Here is an 18668-nt window from a genome sequence, read left to right on the forward strand (position 1 = left end):
CTTGTCAGTCTTGTTCACAGCTGTGTCCTCAGAGCCTAGTCATCCTGTAGCACATAGTAGACACTCATTAAATTTCTGATTATGAATGAAAAGGAATGTACAAATCAGACTCTTAGAGGTGTGCAGGTCTCACGCAACATCCTCACTCTTGGTTCATTCTCAGTAGGCAGTAATGTTAGTAGGCTAACACTTTCTCTGCCAAACAACTGATGATCTAAAAATGATTAAAGGTATTAAGGGAATTCTGCTCCTTATTAACTGAGCTCCTTCTAATTAATAGGCGTGAATAACCCATTACTTAACTGTTTTGTAAATTTAGGTGTTTTGATACTGGCTTTTCTTAAACTTCTGTTTTTGCCTCTCTGTTCTGCCCAGTGAGCACCCCGTAAACACGCACACACACACACACACACACACACACACACACACACGCGCAGTGAGAAGTGGCTGGCTGGCAAGAGTGTCTCTTGCCACCAGCTCCTCCGCACCTACACCAAACAAACAAGGTCTTGTGCGGCCACCTAGTGGAGTCTCTTCGTCACTGCAGGCCCCCGTAGCTTCTGAAGGGAAACTGCAGGCACCGGCTACTCTGAAGACGGCCCACTTCTTCAAGACGCCTGCGACCCGCCCTGGAAGGTGAGCCAGGCGAGAAAGGAGGGTGGGCACGAGGGCGTGCCCAGCTCTGTCGCTGCTCCACTTCCGCTGGGCTCGGTGGCCGAAGGCTGCCCGTGTGAGGCCTGGCGGCCCTGATCCAGAGGAAGGAAGTGATGTCATGGCTGCCTCCTCAGAGCCGCCTTGGACTAGAGGGTGGGGGTGGGGAGAGTGGATGAGTGCCAGGGTCAGACACACAGCCCTTGTCTCCTGAGAAAGGTCAGCCTTTGAGAGACTTGTTTAGCAGAGATTCCTCGCCTCAGTTTGAACTCTCCATTGGAGTCCTTGACAGAATTGCCCCTTGGGCAGAGAAACGGGTAGAGGACACAGAAAAGGAACGGCAAAATGGTGACCAGAGAACAAGGTCTGCAAAACTCAGCAGCCCCTGGGCAATGGGGTTTCAGTGACGAGGGGTTTGGGCCATACCATGGAATGAGGCTCCTAGGAGGAGGCACCCTGGAACCATCCCACAGGGTCCCCCATATTTATAGATCTCTGAGTTCTGGGCCCCAAGAAGGAGATGGCACTGGGAGATCAGCTGTGGTCAGACACACACCATTACTGACACCTCTCCCAATTTTATACACTCCATCTTGCAGGTGCCGAAATGTGTGGTACCATTGCGTGACATCACCTTTCCTTTGCTAATTTTATGTGTTCACCTGAAAACAAAATGTATCCAATGTGTACCATATTGGAAATTACCTTTAGCCCTAGTTCCTCCCTTTACCCAAGATAGCTCTGCGTGAGCCTTTCTCATGTGCCTGCAAATTCTGCCTGGAGAAACCTTAACTTAGGTTTCTCCACTTGAACAGTGTCTCCAAAGAGCAGTTTAGGCTGACCACTCTGTCCTTACCCCACATTCCCATCTGGCTTGCGTCCTAACCATTCCACGGAAACTGCTCTTTTAGAGATTGCTCGGGACCTTCTCATTGCCAAAACTGAAGGCCTCATTAATAATAGCGTGTCAGGTTTGATGTTTTATACAGTCACAGCCCCTGGTATTCAAAGATGTAACTTTATTTTCCTAGAACTGACCTCAGACCGGCATCTCAACCTCCAGTGCCGGCTTGGCAGCAGAAAATGTAGTCTTTCCTAATTCAAGGTAAACTCAGCTGCTTCTGTTTGATTTTTTCGATCCGTTTACAGGCACTAACCCAGGGTATTAGGATTCAAAAATAAGCTTTGTTTTCTAGTTCTCTGGGCAGGTGTGTTTTCTACATAATTGTATAGTGCTATGTCTTTTATATTTAACATTTTTCTTGAACCTTTATTCATTTTTTGAGAGACAGAGCACGCGAGCGGGGGAGGGGCAGAGAGAGAGGGAGACATAGAATCTGCAGCAGGCTCCAGGCTGTGAGCTGTCAGGACAGAGCCTGACACAGAGCTGGGACCGGTGAACTGAGAGATCATGACCTGAGCCGAAGTTGGTCGCTTAACCGACTGAGCCACCCAGGCGCCCCTTTTCAGTTCTATTTGGCTGGCTCAGGACTTCTTATCCATCCTTCTTGGCGGCCACAGTAACCTTCTAGACCTTCCCCCACTTTGCCAAGGTGCCTGGGGCTCTGGCAGCCACCTTAGACCATGACTACTTTGCTCTTCAACAGTATTCTGGACATGGCAATTCTCTGAGGAGCTGTTGTTCTCCCTGGGACATTCTGAGAGGAGTGACACACGTGCCCTCTGCTATAACATCCCTGGTGATATACAAATTTCATTGACTGTGACTACAATAGGGAACACAGTTTACATCATGGCTAAGTACATGCACACAACACAAATGAAACAACAGCTTCATGAAATAATACTTAGCATTACTCCTTGCAGTATTCTCTGGTATTTTCTATTCCATTCCATTTCTTTTCTTTTAATGCTGGTTTTAACCCAACAAATAAATGCATTTTATGATCCAAGAGTAAGTCTCAACCCACAATTTGAAAAACACTGCCCTAATAGTAGGTTTCTATTGTTCCCTTCCCCTGGGGTTTGGCTCATGGGGTGGGCGCGGGGTCCCAAACCAAAACTCAGGAAACAGTTCCACACACATTTTTGTTCTTTCTCAAAATGCACAGCTTTCAGAATAAAAGAAAGTCCTGTCTTTCAAGATGTTGTCTCTACTATGAGTTTAAAATAAATCCATTCAGACATTCAACAGACTTTTTATTTTCAGCTTTTCCACTCTCAGTCTGAGAACAATGTGTATAGAATATGACAGAGTGGTAGAGGAAATAGTGTAAGGAAGCACAAGGAAATAAAACCTCACTGAACATTTCCAAGCATTATATGTTCTTTTGGTAATAGTGATAATCATAGCTAATAATGACTCAGTGTATATTATGGGTCAGGTACTGTGCTTGGTCTCTTGCATTTATTATTTCAGTTAATCATTATAGTATATCTATGATATGGCACAAATATTATCCCCATTTTATAAAAAGGAAACAAAAATGAATCTGTCCCTTCCCTGCACACCTGAAGACCATTTCTCATGTCTGTTTCTTTCTTTGTGCTTCATCTATGAAATGAGGGAGGGGGACTAGACTGTATCTTTCAGCTCTAAAAGGGCTCAACTGCCTCGTCAAAGCATGGCTGCTTTCTACTCAGTTTGAAAAGTAATGGTTTTATTGTCAACTGTGTTAGACCTGCACGTGATCCCTTCTGCAGCTCTCAGTCATTTCCCATCCAGGGCTCCCTGAGCCCTAAAACTCAAGGTCATCCACAATCTTTTCCCAAACTAGAAGGGACTGGGAGTCCTTCCTAGTTCTTGGCAGCCTGCAGACCCTTAACAGAAATGACTGTAGTAATTTCTCCTTTTTTTTTTTTTTTTTCTAAAACACATATCTGTAAAAGGAAGAAAGATGCTTGGGTAATGCAAACAAAAGGCAATTACAAACTATTATTTTTCCCAATTTGGTTAGTTTGTGTATCCAGCAAGCACATATTTATTAAATATATACTAAGCACTATACTACATGCTACTAGTGGTGAACAGGACAGATCAAACTCTCGCCCTTCTGGAGTTTATATTCTAGAGGGGCTGGTTTCAGGGGAGGGCAGACATTGGTGCTTTTCAACCTTCTTTTATTTTATTATTATTATTATTTTTTAAGTTTATTTATTTATTTTGAGAGAAAGAGAGAGAGAGAAAGAGAGGAGCAGAGAGAGGAGAGAGAGAATTCCAGCAGGCCCTTCATTGTCAGTGTAGAGCCCATTGCAGGGCTTGAACTCACAAACTGTGAGATCGTGACCTAAGCTGAAGTCAAGAGTCAGATGCTTAAGCGACTGAGCCACCCTGGAGCCCCTCAACCTTCTTTTAAATCACACCTCTGAGTGGTGCCTGGGTGGTTCAGTTTGTTAAGCGTCTGACTTTGGCTCAGGTCATGATCTCGCGGTTCATGAGTTCAAGCCCCGTATCAGGCTCCGTGCTGACAGCTCAGAGCCTGGAGCCTGCTTTTGATTCTGTGTATCCCTCTCTCTGCTCTTTCTCAGTCTTTCCCAGCTTGTGCTCTGTCTCCCTCTCTCAAAAATAAATAAACATTAAAAAAAACATTAAATCACACCTCCCAGTAAGAAATACTTTTTGCACAACAATGAAGTACATGCTTTCTCTCCCTCCCCTGCCCCACACAACAGAATCGTAAGTGTGGTGGAACAATACTTACTCTTATTACATATAAAAAGCTAAAAACATAAAATATTGTTATCAATCCTTGAATGCAGCATAGAAAAAATTCCCAAATAAGCAATACAAATCAAGAGTTAGGCAAGATTTTATTTAATGCTCCAGGTGTGCTTCTTTTCTTCTAAGTTTATTCCTTAGGACAAAGACAAATACTTTGTGCATAAACTCATGAGCCTATGTCTGTCCTTAGTATTAATAAGTTTTAAAGGTTGAAGATCCTGGCTCATACATTTGTTTATTGTCAGTGGTAATAATAGCGATGAATTCTTTTTACCTAGCAAAGGAAACTCTTCTGTAATCTTACTCTAAAGTCAGGATGCACTTAATGTCTTGTGATCATTTTTTAGTGCAAATGAAGAATAAAGCAGCAATAATTCACTTGCCCCTTTGGGGCACCAAGTTTGGGTCAATGAGTTTCAAAGGAAAAATGTTTTTCTTTCATCTGAAAAAATGTGCCCTAATTTTATAATTTCTTTTCTGGAAAATCGTGATTGCAAATTTGAAACTGAGGGGTAAAATATAACAGTATCCTTAACTTTATTTCAGTCCCTGTCTTTATTGATAATTTCTTCTTCAATGTGCTGCAGCAGTATTGGGAACAATTAGGAGCTAAGGTGATAGCTTTTAAGTCTTACTTGCCATAACAAAATGTCTTTTTGGAATCTTGGGTATGTTTGACTTGCTAAATTACATTGTTTTCTCCCTAAAGTTATAAATGGGAGTTCATTTAAAATATCAATATCATCAGTTAAATATACTAATTTAAAATCCCAAACATGTCTTCAAAAATGAGATTGTTCGCCAAATGAGACTGCTTTTCAACTAGAAAAATGTTATTGTCATTTCTGAGTTTATTCACCCTGCCTAAGACTTCCCGTTAGGTCCCCTTAGGACAATCAATGAACTTCAGCATGAGTGTCTGGTTTGCACCAATCTGAGCAAAGCACATCAATATTTTGTTCAATGAGCTCTCTTTAATGAATTCAATAAACTTTGCCATGGTTTTTCTAACGCTTCCATGAAATTCAGCACAACTATTTCTAGAGATGCCAAGTTTAATTCCTGTTGATGCTGATTTCAAAGCACAAGTGTTTTTAGTAGCTTTTAACAAGATTTTAATCGCTCTGTTATGCTTTCTAGCCATATCTGCTGGCTCTGTCACTCATAATTCCTTTACTATTTTTCCAGTTTAATAGATATTGACCAATGAGTCATTTTTTTTCCAGTTTTGTAAATATATCTGATCCAGTGTGTGTGAGGTTAAATTTAAACATACAACATCCCTTGTCATCTTGCAGAAACTAGAAAAGTTGAATAACTCACAGCATCTGTACTCTTTTCCAGGATGGATCACAAGCTCTATATTGGATTTTAACCACATGAAAAGCATGGCTTTAAATCTTTTTTTTTTTTTTTTTTTGAGACAGGGGAGGGACAGAGGGAGGGGGAGAGAGAATCTTAAGTAGGCTCCACACTCAGTGCCTAATTCGGAGTTCAATCCCACAACCCTGGGATCGTGACCTGAACTGAAATCAAGAGTCAGATGCTTAACTGACTGAGACACCTAGGCACCCTGAGAAGCATGGCTTTAGAAGTTTCTACGGTTCCACAGATTTAACTAGAAACTGTATTTTACCAAAGAGTTGTAAATTTTATTAGCCAACTTCACATTATACATCACATGTATCATATCTAGTTATATTAGAAGAGTAATTTTTAAACATCTGTATGAGCCATTTTTCTTTTGCTGAATCATATGCAACTAAATCTCATTAACAGTCTGTAGAACTACTAAGAAATTGTGCCAATAATTTTTCATCCAAAAAGTGTTTGTGGGGCTTGTTGACAAGTCGTGTGCTGTTTCTCAGTGTCCTGTTAGTTTTGAAGGGGTCATTACAACATAATATACTGGGGTTTGTCACTTTTGTTGGATTTTTACACAATGAAAAAACATTTAATTTTTTTTATTAAAAATATTTTTTAAAGATTTTTTTTAAAAGTGATCTCTATATCCAACGTGGGGCTCGAACCCACAATCCCGACATCAAGGCTCGCTGGGGCACCTGGGTGGCTGTCAGTTGAGTGTCTAACTTTGGCTCAGGTCATGATCTCGTGGTTCATGGGTTCAAGCCCCATGTCGGGCTCTGTACTGACAGCTCAGAGCCTGGAGCCTGCTTCAGATTCTGTGTCTCCCTCTCTCTCAGCCCCTCCCCTGCTCACATTCTGTTTCTTTCAAAAATAAACATAAAAAAAAAAAAAAGGAGTCGTATGTTCCTTGACTGAGCCAGCCTGGCACCCCTAAAAAGACATTCTGAAGACTTTATAGTCTTGTATCTTCTTCTTTTTTTTTTAAAGCATGCACCTCAACATTGTCGCTCGTTACAGATGTAGATATCTGGAGGTTGAACTTGGGCATCCCTCTAATTTTCACTTCATCATCCTTTTCTAAAAGTAAGGAGAAATCCCATGAAAGAGAAGTTCATGCTAATTTCATAAAATATATATTTGATGCAAACCTGATACATATATTACTTGGTAATGTCTTTTCAGAAAAAAAAAATGCTTTACAATGAAGCCTGATTAATGTTACTATAAAATATAAATTCTGTTAACTGTCCTGTAATGGTGATGGTCACATTCACATCATATACTAGATAATCAAATGAGATTTTGTTAGAAGATAGAGTTTTCCTGTGTTAGCTGATATTTGTCACAGCCTTGCATTATCTCTCCTAATTCTGTTCAGAGCAATTGGATGCAGTATTTCTGACAAAGTTCACAATTCTTTTTTTGTTTTTGTTTATTTTTAGAGAGAGAGAAAGAGCAAGCAGGGGAGGGTCAGAGAGAGAGGGAGAGAGAGAGAGAGAGAGAGAGAGGGAGAGAGAATTGTAAGCATGCTCCATGCTTAGGGCAGAGCCCAATGTAGGGCTCGATCTCACTACCCTGAGCTCATGACCTGAGCCAAAATCAAAGTCAGATGCTTAACCGACTGAACCACCCAGGTGCCCCCAAAGTTCACAATCCTTTATTAAAATCCAGTGGTGTGTTCTCATATTATCTACCCTTTGCTATCATATTTGATTCTCTATTCTCCTGTATTCTATTTTGTTAAAAAAAAATTAAGTCTGCTGGGACCCATAGCTTTATTTTACAATCTACTAATATATTATGTCTTGCAAGTACTCTGAATAATGCCGAGTTAGATAATAAATATGTTAAAAAAAAAACAAGACAAGTTCAGAGAGTGGTAGTGTTCTAGGAGAATATAAAAGAATAACGCAATGAAATAGAAAGTATCTGGGCAGGGGTTAATTTTACCAGGGTGGTCAGGGAAGTGTTCTTGGATAAGATGACATTGAACAGTGCTCTGCATTGTGCAGGCTATTGATATGACTGCATTCTTGAGCATATGTGGGTAGTATGAACTGTATTATTTCAGATGTGCTTCTTATTTACTAGTTGTTTTGTGTATACTTGGTGAGTTCCCAGCTAGGCTGCAACTTCCTGCAAGGCAAGTCTTTTTTGTTTTTTTCATTAAACAACAAAAGTCCCCTAGCATTTAGTTTTGTGCTGTGTGTTAAGTAGAGGCTGGACAAAGAAATGCTTGTTTGATGTTGACTACTGGGGATCACCATAAACCAGTGCCAACATCCTTATAGGTGGAACAGATGAGAGCCTGTGCCCCGTGGTGAGGTTTGGGAAAGCCCTTAATGCTTCTCAATAGCTCCACATGAATGCCTGTGCCTGGAACTTCATAATTAGAAATTCTGTCCTTTATCTTTCAGCCTTTATCAATTAAGTCTTAACAACTATTTGTGCCCCTGTTTAAGGGATATTATTTCTATGGCTAAGTCATCGTTGAATTCACAAAGAAGAGTTGGCCTGGCTAATCTTTCCTAAGTACCAGCCCTGCAGTGTGGACAGTGGCTGCCTGTCTGGATAGGATCAGAGAGAAAACACTCCCAGTGCAGGCCTGATTGACAATTTGGGATTAAAATAATGGCATAAAAAGTGACTGACCGTTAATTACCCACATTTACATACTAATTTTGATACATTTGTTCTTAAAGAAATACAGATTAGTTTCCCTTTTCAAACTTCAATTTTCATTAATTTTGGTCAATTTACTTTAGCCTCAGTTTGCTTCTCAACTCCAGGGAGGATTCTCTCTGGCTTCACAAAAGCCTTCCAAGGGAAGGCAGCTCTGGCTTTCTGGCTCTGGGAGTGGCTGCTTCAGCTCTAAGTCAGGGAGCCCCAGAACTCTGATACTTTTGCTCAAAGGCTGGCGCAGATCTTTGAAAGCCTCATTTCCGCATATGTGTGAAGTATTGGAGAGAAGGGAAGAAAATCCTCCCCTTTTTTCTCCCCTCCTCTAAATAACCCCAACTTTTCTCCCGGTGTTAAGACCCAGACAATACCCCTCACTCTAAACCCGGGCCTTTAAAAGATGTCTGTGCTTTTCAACAAATGGTGTTGAGAAAACTGCATGCAAAAGATATTCACATGCAAAAGAATAAATTTGGACCTTTACCTTACACCATATACAAAAATTAACTCAAAATGGATCCATCACCAAAACTTAAGAACTAAAACTATAAAACTCTTAGAAGAAAATGTAGCAGAAAAGCTTCATGACAGTAGATTTAGCAATGATTTCTTGGATATGACACCAAAAGCCCAAGCAAGCAAAGGGAAAAACTACGTAAACTGGACTTCATCAAAACTAAAATCTTCTGTGCATCCAAGGACTTAGGCTACAGAGTGAAAGGGCAACCCATGGAAAAGGAGAAAATACCGGTAAATCGTGTATCTGATAAGGGGTTAATATCCCAAATAATAGAAATAACTGCAGCTCAACAACAAAAAGACAAATAATTTGGTTAAGAAACAAGCAAAAGACTTGGATAGACATTTCTCCAAAGAAGACATGTAAATGGTCAATAAGCACACGAAAAGATGGTCAACCTCACTAATTATTAGAGAAATGCAAATCAAAACTACAATGAGATATTACCTCACACCTATTAGGATGGCTGCTATCAAAAAACCAACAAAGCCGCAAATAACAGCATTGGTGAGGAGGTGGAGAAATTGGAATCCTTGGGCACTCTTGGTGGGAATGTAAAATGGTGCCCCTGCTATGGAAAATAGTATGGTGATTCCACAAAAAATTAAAAATAGAATTACTATGTGATCCAGCAATTCTGCTTCTGGGTATATATCCAAAAGAATTGGAAGCAGAGTCTCAGAGAAGAGATATTTGTATCCCCATGTTCATAGAAGCATGATTCATAACAGCCATAAGGTAGAAAGGACCCAAGTGTCCACCTACAGATAAATGGATAAAAATGTATATACATACAGTGGAACATTATTCAGCCTGAAAGGGAAGGAAATTCTGACACAGGCTGCAAGGCTGAGTCTTAAGGGCATTATACAAAGTGAAATAAGCCACTCACAAAAGGACAAATGCTGTATGGTTGATGTGTATGAGGTACCTAGAGAAGTCAAATTCAGAGACAGTTGAATGGGGGCTGCCAGGAGCTGAGGGTAGGAGAGAGTTACTGTTTAATGGGTACAGAGTCGCAAGAGTCTAGAGTTGCATGACATCGTGAATGAATTTAACACTACTGAACTGTACCCTTACAAATGGTTAAGATGGTAAATGTTATGTGTGTATTTTACTACCAAAAAATAAAAAATAAAAAGGTCAATGCTATTAAGCTTGTCCCTTTTCAGAACGTAATTCAAGGGGAGAAAAACCCAAGGCCTCATATGACTTGCTGAATTTTATGAAATATTTATGGCACTTTAATTTGCATATACTTATGTGATTGACTAAGTTGAGAAATTCAGCACAGGACTAGGAATTGGCTAAGGATAGTCCCTAGGTTAACAGATAACATGCAGAGTTTGTTAAGGTGTTTATCTTTAGGGAAAATGTTTTAAGGAGCTTTTAATATTTAGACAGCCTCAACATTCAGTATATGATTATGTAAAAGTGAGATTCTAGAGTCCATAAAACTAACTTTATGGTAAGAAAAGTTTTTTGTTTTTTTCAGGGGTAACACATTAATCTTCTATTATAAAATTAATTTGTGTTTAATAAAAAATGTGGAAAAATTAAAAATAAAGCAAGTCCCACCACCCAAATTTAACCTTATTTCCTTTCTAGTCATTTCCAGTCTTTTTTCCACACATAGCTTTAAAAAAATATATAGTCTGGTCATATTATACATGAACAGTAACCATTATTTTAAAAACCTGTGTATCTAGTAGATTGAAGAGTGCATATATTTTAGTTTAATTTCTACTTCTTTATTTTTGGAAAATTCAGATACATTATCATATATTTTCCTTGTGATTAAATAAATAAAAATGATAGAAGTTAAAACTAAAATCTTTGTTCACAAAGAGCATTTTTCTACATTATGTATAATTTCCTTTGGATTTATTCCCATAAACAGAATTCAAAAAGTTTAAACATTAGGAGTTTTGATACATTTGAAGGGTTTTGATATTACCAAATTCATTACCTACGTGAAAAGTTGTGTGTGAGTGCTATCCCACAGCACCTTTGCCAGTCTTTAATGTCATTTATTAATTTTTGCCAAGTTGGTATGTGAAAATGTGTTCTTATTTTACTTTGCATTTCTTGAAGCTTTTTGCAATATATTTGTTTCCTAATTGTATATCCCAACTATTTTTTTTTTTTTTACTGGATTCCTTATTTCTGTGACTTGCTCATCTGCAATTGACTTCAAATGAGTTCCTATTTAATCCATACATAATACTAACACTCTGTATCATAGTGCCTGCAAATACTTTTCCTAGTCTATTGCTTCCCTTTACTTTTTGACTATTTTCGACTGATGTTTCTAATTTACCTAGGATTACATCTGCCTTTATTTATTTATTTATTTATTTTTTTCAGGTGAATATGTTGTGTAGAAAGGGGTTAAGTGTAAATGACAGGGAACCTACATTATTGTCTGCTAATGTCATTTAGAAATAAGGTAGGAATCTCATTCCTGTCCCTGAGTCTGCCACTACCTGAGCTGTTACTCTATCACTCTCTTCTGTGAGGTGCGGGTTCCCAGATAAAATGCCCAATTAAATTGAATTTCAGATGAACAACGAATACTTTTTAAAGTGTAAGTATATCCCAAATGTTGCATGGGCCATACTGATTCTACAAAAGTATTGGCTGTTCATCTGAAATTCAATTTTAATTGGGCAGCCTGTGTTCTTATTTGATACATCTGGCACTTCTACTTGGGGCTGGAATATTAACACCTGCTTACCTAACACCATCATATATTAGCCGTTGGGAACAGGGATGGTGGGAGCTGAAAGAGAGGATAGTTCCTGCTCTGAGAGAGTTTATACTCTAGTTTCTCAGAGAATTTTGCAATCAGAAAGATAACCTCCTGGACTATTTCAATGACTGCTAGATTAAAATCAGAGTCTCTGTGTTTCCCTGCTGCCTAAGGCAGAGTTATCCACATTTACATAGAGCCACCTGAGACACCCCTTCCCTGGGGAGTCTGATTCCATTGGTTCGAAGAGGGATCCAGAAGCCTCTGATTTTAACAAGAGTCCAGGTGATTCTCTTGCTCAGGTAAATCTGTGCAACTCTGGCAGACTTGGCGTCTTCTGGGTAACAGCGCTCAGAAGTCGCTTCTAGTTTTTATAGCCCATTCTAAATCACTGACATACAGTTTTGCAGTGGTGATTATCTTCGTAAATTGCTTTACAGGTGATACCGTTCATCCCATTCGGTCTTTACTTATTCTCCAGGAAAGCAGGGGAGCTTATTTCCGCTAGACGGAGGAGGGCTGGGAGGCTCACAGGGGCTAAGTTCTCCCGGCAAGAGGGTCAAGCAGCCGGGCCGCAAAGGCCGCCCTCTTTCCACCCCACCAGGCCACCTCCTCTCGCCCGTGGGGACCACTGGGCTGGATTTAGAGCCCACCTGGAGTTTCAGGTGATTTCCGCTCCGAAAGTGCTAGCCTGCAACTAGCAAACGGTTAGGGGACAGGCCAGCGCGCCGCTCAGCACAGGAACCCGGGCCCTCCCCGCGCGGGCGAGCCGGGGAGTTCGGGGGTCCCCCTCCGTCGGAGCCCCGCACACCCGAGACGAGAGGCCGGCCGTCCCCGTTCCCGGAGCGCTGCGCGTGTCCGAGCCGGGCCGCCCGGAGCCGAGGGCGCGCGGGCGCGGCGGCGGGGGCGCGCTCTCCGAGCACGTGCGCCGGGCAGCTCCTCCAACCGCCGCTCCCGGGGAAGAGGGCGGCTTCCCGGGAAGCGGGCCGCCGCCGCAGCCGCCGGGACTCGGAAGTGCCGAGAGGGTTGTTGGGGACTCGTGGCGCGCGTGAACGCCGCCGCCGCTGCCCGGGACAGCCCGGAGGTTGGTAGCCGGGGACCGCAGCGGGTCCCGGGGAGGTTAGGTGTTGACTTTCGTGCTTCGGTGTACTCCCTTGAGAAACAAATGCTCCAGGAGCTTTCCGTTTCCTACTCGGGTTCCTGCTTCCGTGCCCGGGGGCGGGGCAGAGGAGGCTCCCCGTCGCGCGGTGGAGACAAAGGCGGCGGGCCCTGCGCCCCGTGCCAGGCCGGCCTCCGGGCGCGGTGGCGGGGCTCCCGCAGGCCCCGCAGAGTCCGCGCACGTCCCCGCCAGCGGCCTCTCCCCGGGCTTGGTCCCCGGTTCCCTGTGGTCTCCTCGGCGGTGTTAGACGTGCGCCTGCCCTACTGCTGCGGCTCCAGTGCTCTCCCCCCCCCCCACCCCAAAGTTAGAGATTTATTTTGCTTTCTATTCTTCAGACTCAGTTTCCCTCTTCGAAGTTTAGCCTCCAGGGGCACCGGTCTTTACTTGGAAAGGCCCTCCTCCCCGCAGTTCTCACCAAAGTGGGCGGGCCAGGTACTGGGGTGGCCTTGGTGTTAAGAAATGTGCTGCTTCCTTGGTTCCTGGCTCTTGGATCAGGGCCAACTAGAAGTTGGCGTCCTTGGTGGTTTGCATTTTATGGAAATGAGACTCAATATTTCTATGTTGTATTCCTCATTCATTCGCAGAGCTAGGCACTTAGGTGCTAACAAGTACTTACTTGATTAAGTGCGATGGGAACATGAGAAGAAGGGCTTCACTGAAGAGGTGGTGGTTTTTATAAGTACAGTGTTTTTTTCCTTTCATTCGTAATGCTCCATCTTTCCTGTAATAATTCTCACTTTTCTCTGTGGCAGTCCCTGTAATTAGTAGAGGATAGGGACAGTCAGTTCTCACCTGAACGATTCAACTAATATTAACAATGACGATGCGCTTGTCAGGTGCTTTAAACCTATTATTTTTAAACCTTAAAACCACTGGGGAGGATAGATGGTGTTATCCCTTTTCACAGCAGAAGAAAAGACTCGGAGGAGATGCCAGTGGCACAAACTGGTAAATTTCAGGGCCGAGTTTTACACTCCCTTTTCTAGATCAAAGCCTGTGCTGTATCTACTGCTTATTTAGCTCCCTCCTTGGGAAGCAGGTTAGATAGACTAAGGTGAAGGCCAAGTCTCTGGAGAGAGCAGTTATTATTGTGGAAGGCTAGATGTTTGTGGGAACTCTGGTAACATCAGGAACTAGTCAGCCTAGGTGGTACTTATCAGTGTGTTTCCTGCTTGCAGCTCAGGGCCTGGCCAAGGTGAGGTGCTCCTTAATTGTTGCACTAGAGTTCCTAACTTAGGTGAAATCCTTGATTCCTTGTAGGTTTTTCCCTGTTTTTTTTGGAGGGGGGGTTGCCATGGACCTTTTTGGAGTTAGGGGAAGCCAATTTTTTAAAAAAAGTTTATTTTTTTTGAGAGAGAGGGAGACAATCCCAGGCAGGCTCTGTGCTGTCAGTGCTGAGCCTGATGCAGGGCTCAAACTCATGAATCATGACCTGAGGTGAAACCAAGAGTCAGATGTTTAACCCATTGGGCCCCCCAGGCACCCCTGGAGAAGCCAATTTTCAAATTATTTTTTGAATGTTTGTTTATTTTTGAAGGAGAGAGAGGCAGAGTGTGAGCAGGGGAGAAGCAGAGAGAAAGGGAGACACAGAATCCAAAGTGGGGTTCAGGCTCTGAGCTGTCAGCATAGAGCCCCACGCAGGGCTCGAACTCACAAACCATGAGATCATGCCCTGAGCCAAAGTCGGATGCTTGACCGACTAAGCCACCCAGGCTCCCCTAGAAAAAAAAAATTTTTTTTAATGTTCAATCCATTTTTGAAGTGGGGGGGTGCAGAGAGAGAGGGAGACACAGAATCCAAAGCAGGCTTTAGGCTCCGAGCTGTCAGCACAGAGCCTGACGTGAGTCTTGAACTCAAACTGCTAGATCATGATCTGAGCTGAAGCTGGACATTCAACCGAGTCCTCCAGGTGGACTGGAGGTGCACTAAATGATATTTCGAGGTATTTGCAGCAGGTGCACTATGGTATGAAAGTATCTGACTTTTACTGGTGACGAAGTTGCCAGAACTGCTCTTATTAGTATGGTTTGTTGTCCACGTGTATAGTAAATGAAATCCTGCATTTCAGTTAGAGGTTCATGAAAATAAAGATGTATGAGAGAATTTATAGGTTCATGGCCCCCTGAATTTTCCCTATGGCCACCTTGGAGGTGGGTATCCTAGGTTACAAACCCTACTTGGTGTTTTTCTTCTGAGTGCTTGCTGGCCACCCTAGAGCATTATAAATACCTATTAACTTTCAGTTAGTGTCTCCTTTTACTCAGGTGTGGTTGTTTCTGGTGATAAAAGCTGTTGAGAGGGAATTGCCGGATTGTTTACATACTCCACTTGCTCTGCCTCTTCTATGGATAATGCTGCTGGAGAATATTCTTGTGATAGTGGGTGTGTGTCATATAGTACAGGAGAGGTTATTTAAAAAAAATTTTTTTTTAAGTTTATTCATCTTAGAGAGAGAGAGAGCATGAACAGGGGAGGGGCAGAGAGAGAGAGGTAGACACAGAATCCGAAGCAGGCTCCAGGCTCCGAGCTGTCAGCACAGAGCCCGATGCGGGGCTCTGAACTCACAAACCATGAGATGTGAGTGACTCACGCCCAACCGACTGAGCCACCCAGGCACCCCCAGGGGAGGTTTTGTTGTTGTTGTTGTTGGTTTTTTTTTTTTTTTTTTGAGAGTGGGTATGAACCTTAATGGTGTATGATATTACCAGTGCCAGAGAAGAAAAAGGTGTTATCATTGTATATTCCACAGACATGTAAAAGATTTTAAGATGTTTTTGTGAATAGTTTTGGTAATGGCTGAAAATTCAGATGAAATGGGCCTTAAAAATGTTTTATTATTTATACACACACACACACTCACACACACATAGAGCGTACACGCATATGCATGCATGAGTGTGCATGCACAAGCAGGGGAGAGGGACAGAGGAAGAGAAAGAATTCCAAGCAGGGGGTTGACGTGGGTCTCTATCCCATGACCCTGGGATCATGACCTGAGCCGAAATCAAGAGTTGGCCACTCAACCAACTGAGCCACCCAGGCACCCTGAAATGGGCACTTTTTAATAAAACATCTTATCTAAGACATGATAAAAGCTGAGTACTCCTGTATCTATTAAAGAAATGACATTTGGAGTTAAAATCCTTTCCAAAGCAAAATTTCTGAGCCTACATGGCTTTATAAGGGAAATATTACAAACATTAAAAAAAAAAAAAAAAAAAAGAGGGAACACTCCCTAGCTGCTTTTATGAGGCCAGCATAACCTTGTTACTAAAGCTTGATAAGGACATTACAAGAAAATTACAGGCCATAGTCCCATGGAAAAGATGCAAAATGATGTATTGGTAAATCAAATCTAACAGTCTGAGAAGGATACTAAACCATGACCAATTTGGACTTATTCTAGGAATGTAAGCTTTGGCTAACATTAGAAAATAAATGTAATTTAACCACATTCAAATAAAGAGAAAAAATATTTGACAAAATCCAACACTGATACATGATAACTTTTTGCAAGCTAAAACATTATTGCAAACAATTAAAGATTTAAACAATGGAGGGTATGTCATTGCTCTGAAAATAAATTTACAGCTTTAGTACAATCCCAGTCACAATTCTAGCAGATTTCTTAAAAAGAGAAGTTGATAAGCCAGTTCTAAAATTTATTTGGAAATTCTGGGCAATCTAAGAAAAAGCAAATTTGGACGACTAGATCAATATGTGTTATGTTAATATGGTATTGGCACAATGCTAGGCAGACCATGGAACTGAGTAGAGAATCCATAATTAGGCTCACACATGTGTGGTTTGTGACAAAAGAGACAACACAGTGCAGTGGAGAAACGATGGCCAGTTCGGTGAATAATGCTGGGCCAATTGGATCTTCATATGGACAAAATGAATCTTAATCATCTTATCTCATATGCAAACATTAATCAAGCTGTATCTTACACCTAAATGTGAAAGCTGAAATAATAAAATTTCTGGAAGAAAGCAAAGTAAAATATCTTCATTACCTAGGGACAGTCAAAGGTTTATTGAATAGTACACAAAATGGAAAATATTGGTAAGAACTTCTGTTCATCTAAAGAATCCATAAGGGGAGTGAGCAGGCAAGCTAGGGAATAGGTGAAAATATTTGTAATACATATATCCAATAAAGAACTTATACCCAGAATTTAGAAACAACCTCTACAAATCATTGAGAAAAAAATGGACAGCCCAGTAGAAAAATGGGCAAGTCACTTCCTAAACGAGGATCTCCCAATTCTTAAACACATGAAAAGAGGGTTAACTTCATTAGTAATTAGGGAAATGCAAATTAAAATTAGAGTGGGCCATCACTCTATAGTCACCAGAGTGGTTAAAAGCAGGCTGTGAAGGGCGCCTAGGTGGCTCAGTTGGTTAAGTGTCTGACATTGGCTCAGGTCATGATCTTGCCATTCCTGAGTTGGAGCCCCATATTGGTCTCTGTGCTGACAGTTCAGAGCCTGGAGCCTGCTCCAGATTTTCTCTCTCTCTCTCTCTCTGCCCCTCCCCTGCCTGTGCTCTCTCTCTTAAAAATATTAAAAAAAAAAAAAGGTAGACTAAGTACAGGCTTCCCTCAATATCTGAAAGCAGATTGTTCTTGTGAAATCTTTTGTAACCTGAAGCGAAGAAGCAATTAACCATTAATTTATATGGAAAAATTTTTGAGCATTCCCAGACCCCCAAAATAACCCCTTTTAGGCTTTTTCTTAAGAAAAAAAATTTTTTTTATTGTTTATTTTTGAGAGTGAAAGAACACATGCACGCAAGCAGGAGTGGGGCAGAGAGAATCTGAAGCAGGCTCCAGGCTCTGAGCTGTCAGCACAGAGCCTGACCTGGGGCTCAAACTCAGGAGCTGTGAGATCACGACATGAGTGGAAGTTGGATGCCCAACCAACTGAGCCACCCAGGGTCCTCTAGGCATTTCTGGTACCTTAGGACACATTTTGCTAGTGAAGCCATGATGTAAATCAAGATCGAGCACAGATGCCCACAGATACAATTCAAAGCTCTGATGGCATGATGCTGAGATGCTCAGTGTAGTTCCTTGGGAAGGAGCTTGAGGGGGGCCACTTTTGCTGCTTGGGGTGCTTGGCTGCAAAACAAACACAATGCCATTTTCTCTTTTTGCCTTTTTTTCGTAAAAGTGAAAAATCATCTTGGGATTTCTTTTGGTTAACAAAAACGGGTACTAATGTAGGTCTTTTGTAAAAGTGGAGTGGCATAACCTGAACTTTCAAAAAGTGGGGGATACCTGTCCTGGTTGGGTAATGGGTGAACTGGAACTCTCCTACGTTGCTGATGGGTATAACAATTAGAGCAAATGTTCTGGAAATTGGTGTATCATTTACTAAAGCTGGACACACACATCTCCTATGACCCAGCTGCTCCATCCTCAGATAAACACAGTAGTAAAGGCATACATATGTGTGCTGAAAGACGTGTAAGAGGATGGACAGAACAGTACTGTTCATACCGGCCCCAAGTTGGAAACAACCCACATGTTCATCAACAGTAGAATGGATAAATGCAGAGTAGTTTATAGAGTGGAATACTCTTTAGTAATGAGAATGAACAGATCATTGACTCATATACAACATGGATGAGCCTCCCATATCGCTGAACAAAAAGAGGGGCGCCTGGGTGTCTCAGGTGGTTAGGCAACCGACTCTTGATTTTAGATCAGGTCATGATCTTACGGTTCGTGAGGTCAAGCCCCACGTGGGGCTCTACGCTGCCAGTATGGAACCTGCTTGGGATTCTCTCTCTCCCTCCCTGACCCCTCTGTCTACTCCTTCCAGTTTCTGCATGCTCACTGTCTATCTCTCTC

At 42.0% G+C, this 18668-nt stretch overlaps 1 protein-coding gene across 5 annotated transcripts in view; it reads left to right on the forward strand.

Annotated features, from left to right (window-relative positions):
• The first annotated feature begins 523 nt into the window (after positions 1-523).
• The window catches only part of HHAT (hedgehog acyltransferase), a 324958-nt gene continuing 306813 nt past the window's right edge, over positions 524-18668 (forward strand). The window contains exons 1-2 of one of the 5 annotated variants that reach the window (XM_019429308.2): positions 524-636; positions 1683-1756. The gene's annotated coding sequence lies outside the window, so the exon portion shown is untranslated. Of the gene's footprint in view, positions 637-1682; positions 1757-12298; positions 12318-12622; positions 12737-13144; positions 13244-18668 lie in introns of those variants that run through there. The other 4 variants (XM_019429317.2, XM_019429288.2, XM_019429298.2 and 1 more) reach the window with 4 other exon arrangements.

This window comes from Panthera pardus, unplaced genomic scaffold, assembly GCF_024362965.1.
Source record: "Panthera pardus isolate Hobbes unplaced genomic scaffold, ASM2436296v1 HiC_scaffold_21, whole genome shotgun sequence".
NCBI classification, from domain to species: Eukaryota; Metazoa; Chordata; class Mammalia; order Carnivora; family Felidae; genus Panthera; species Panthera pardus.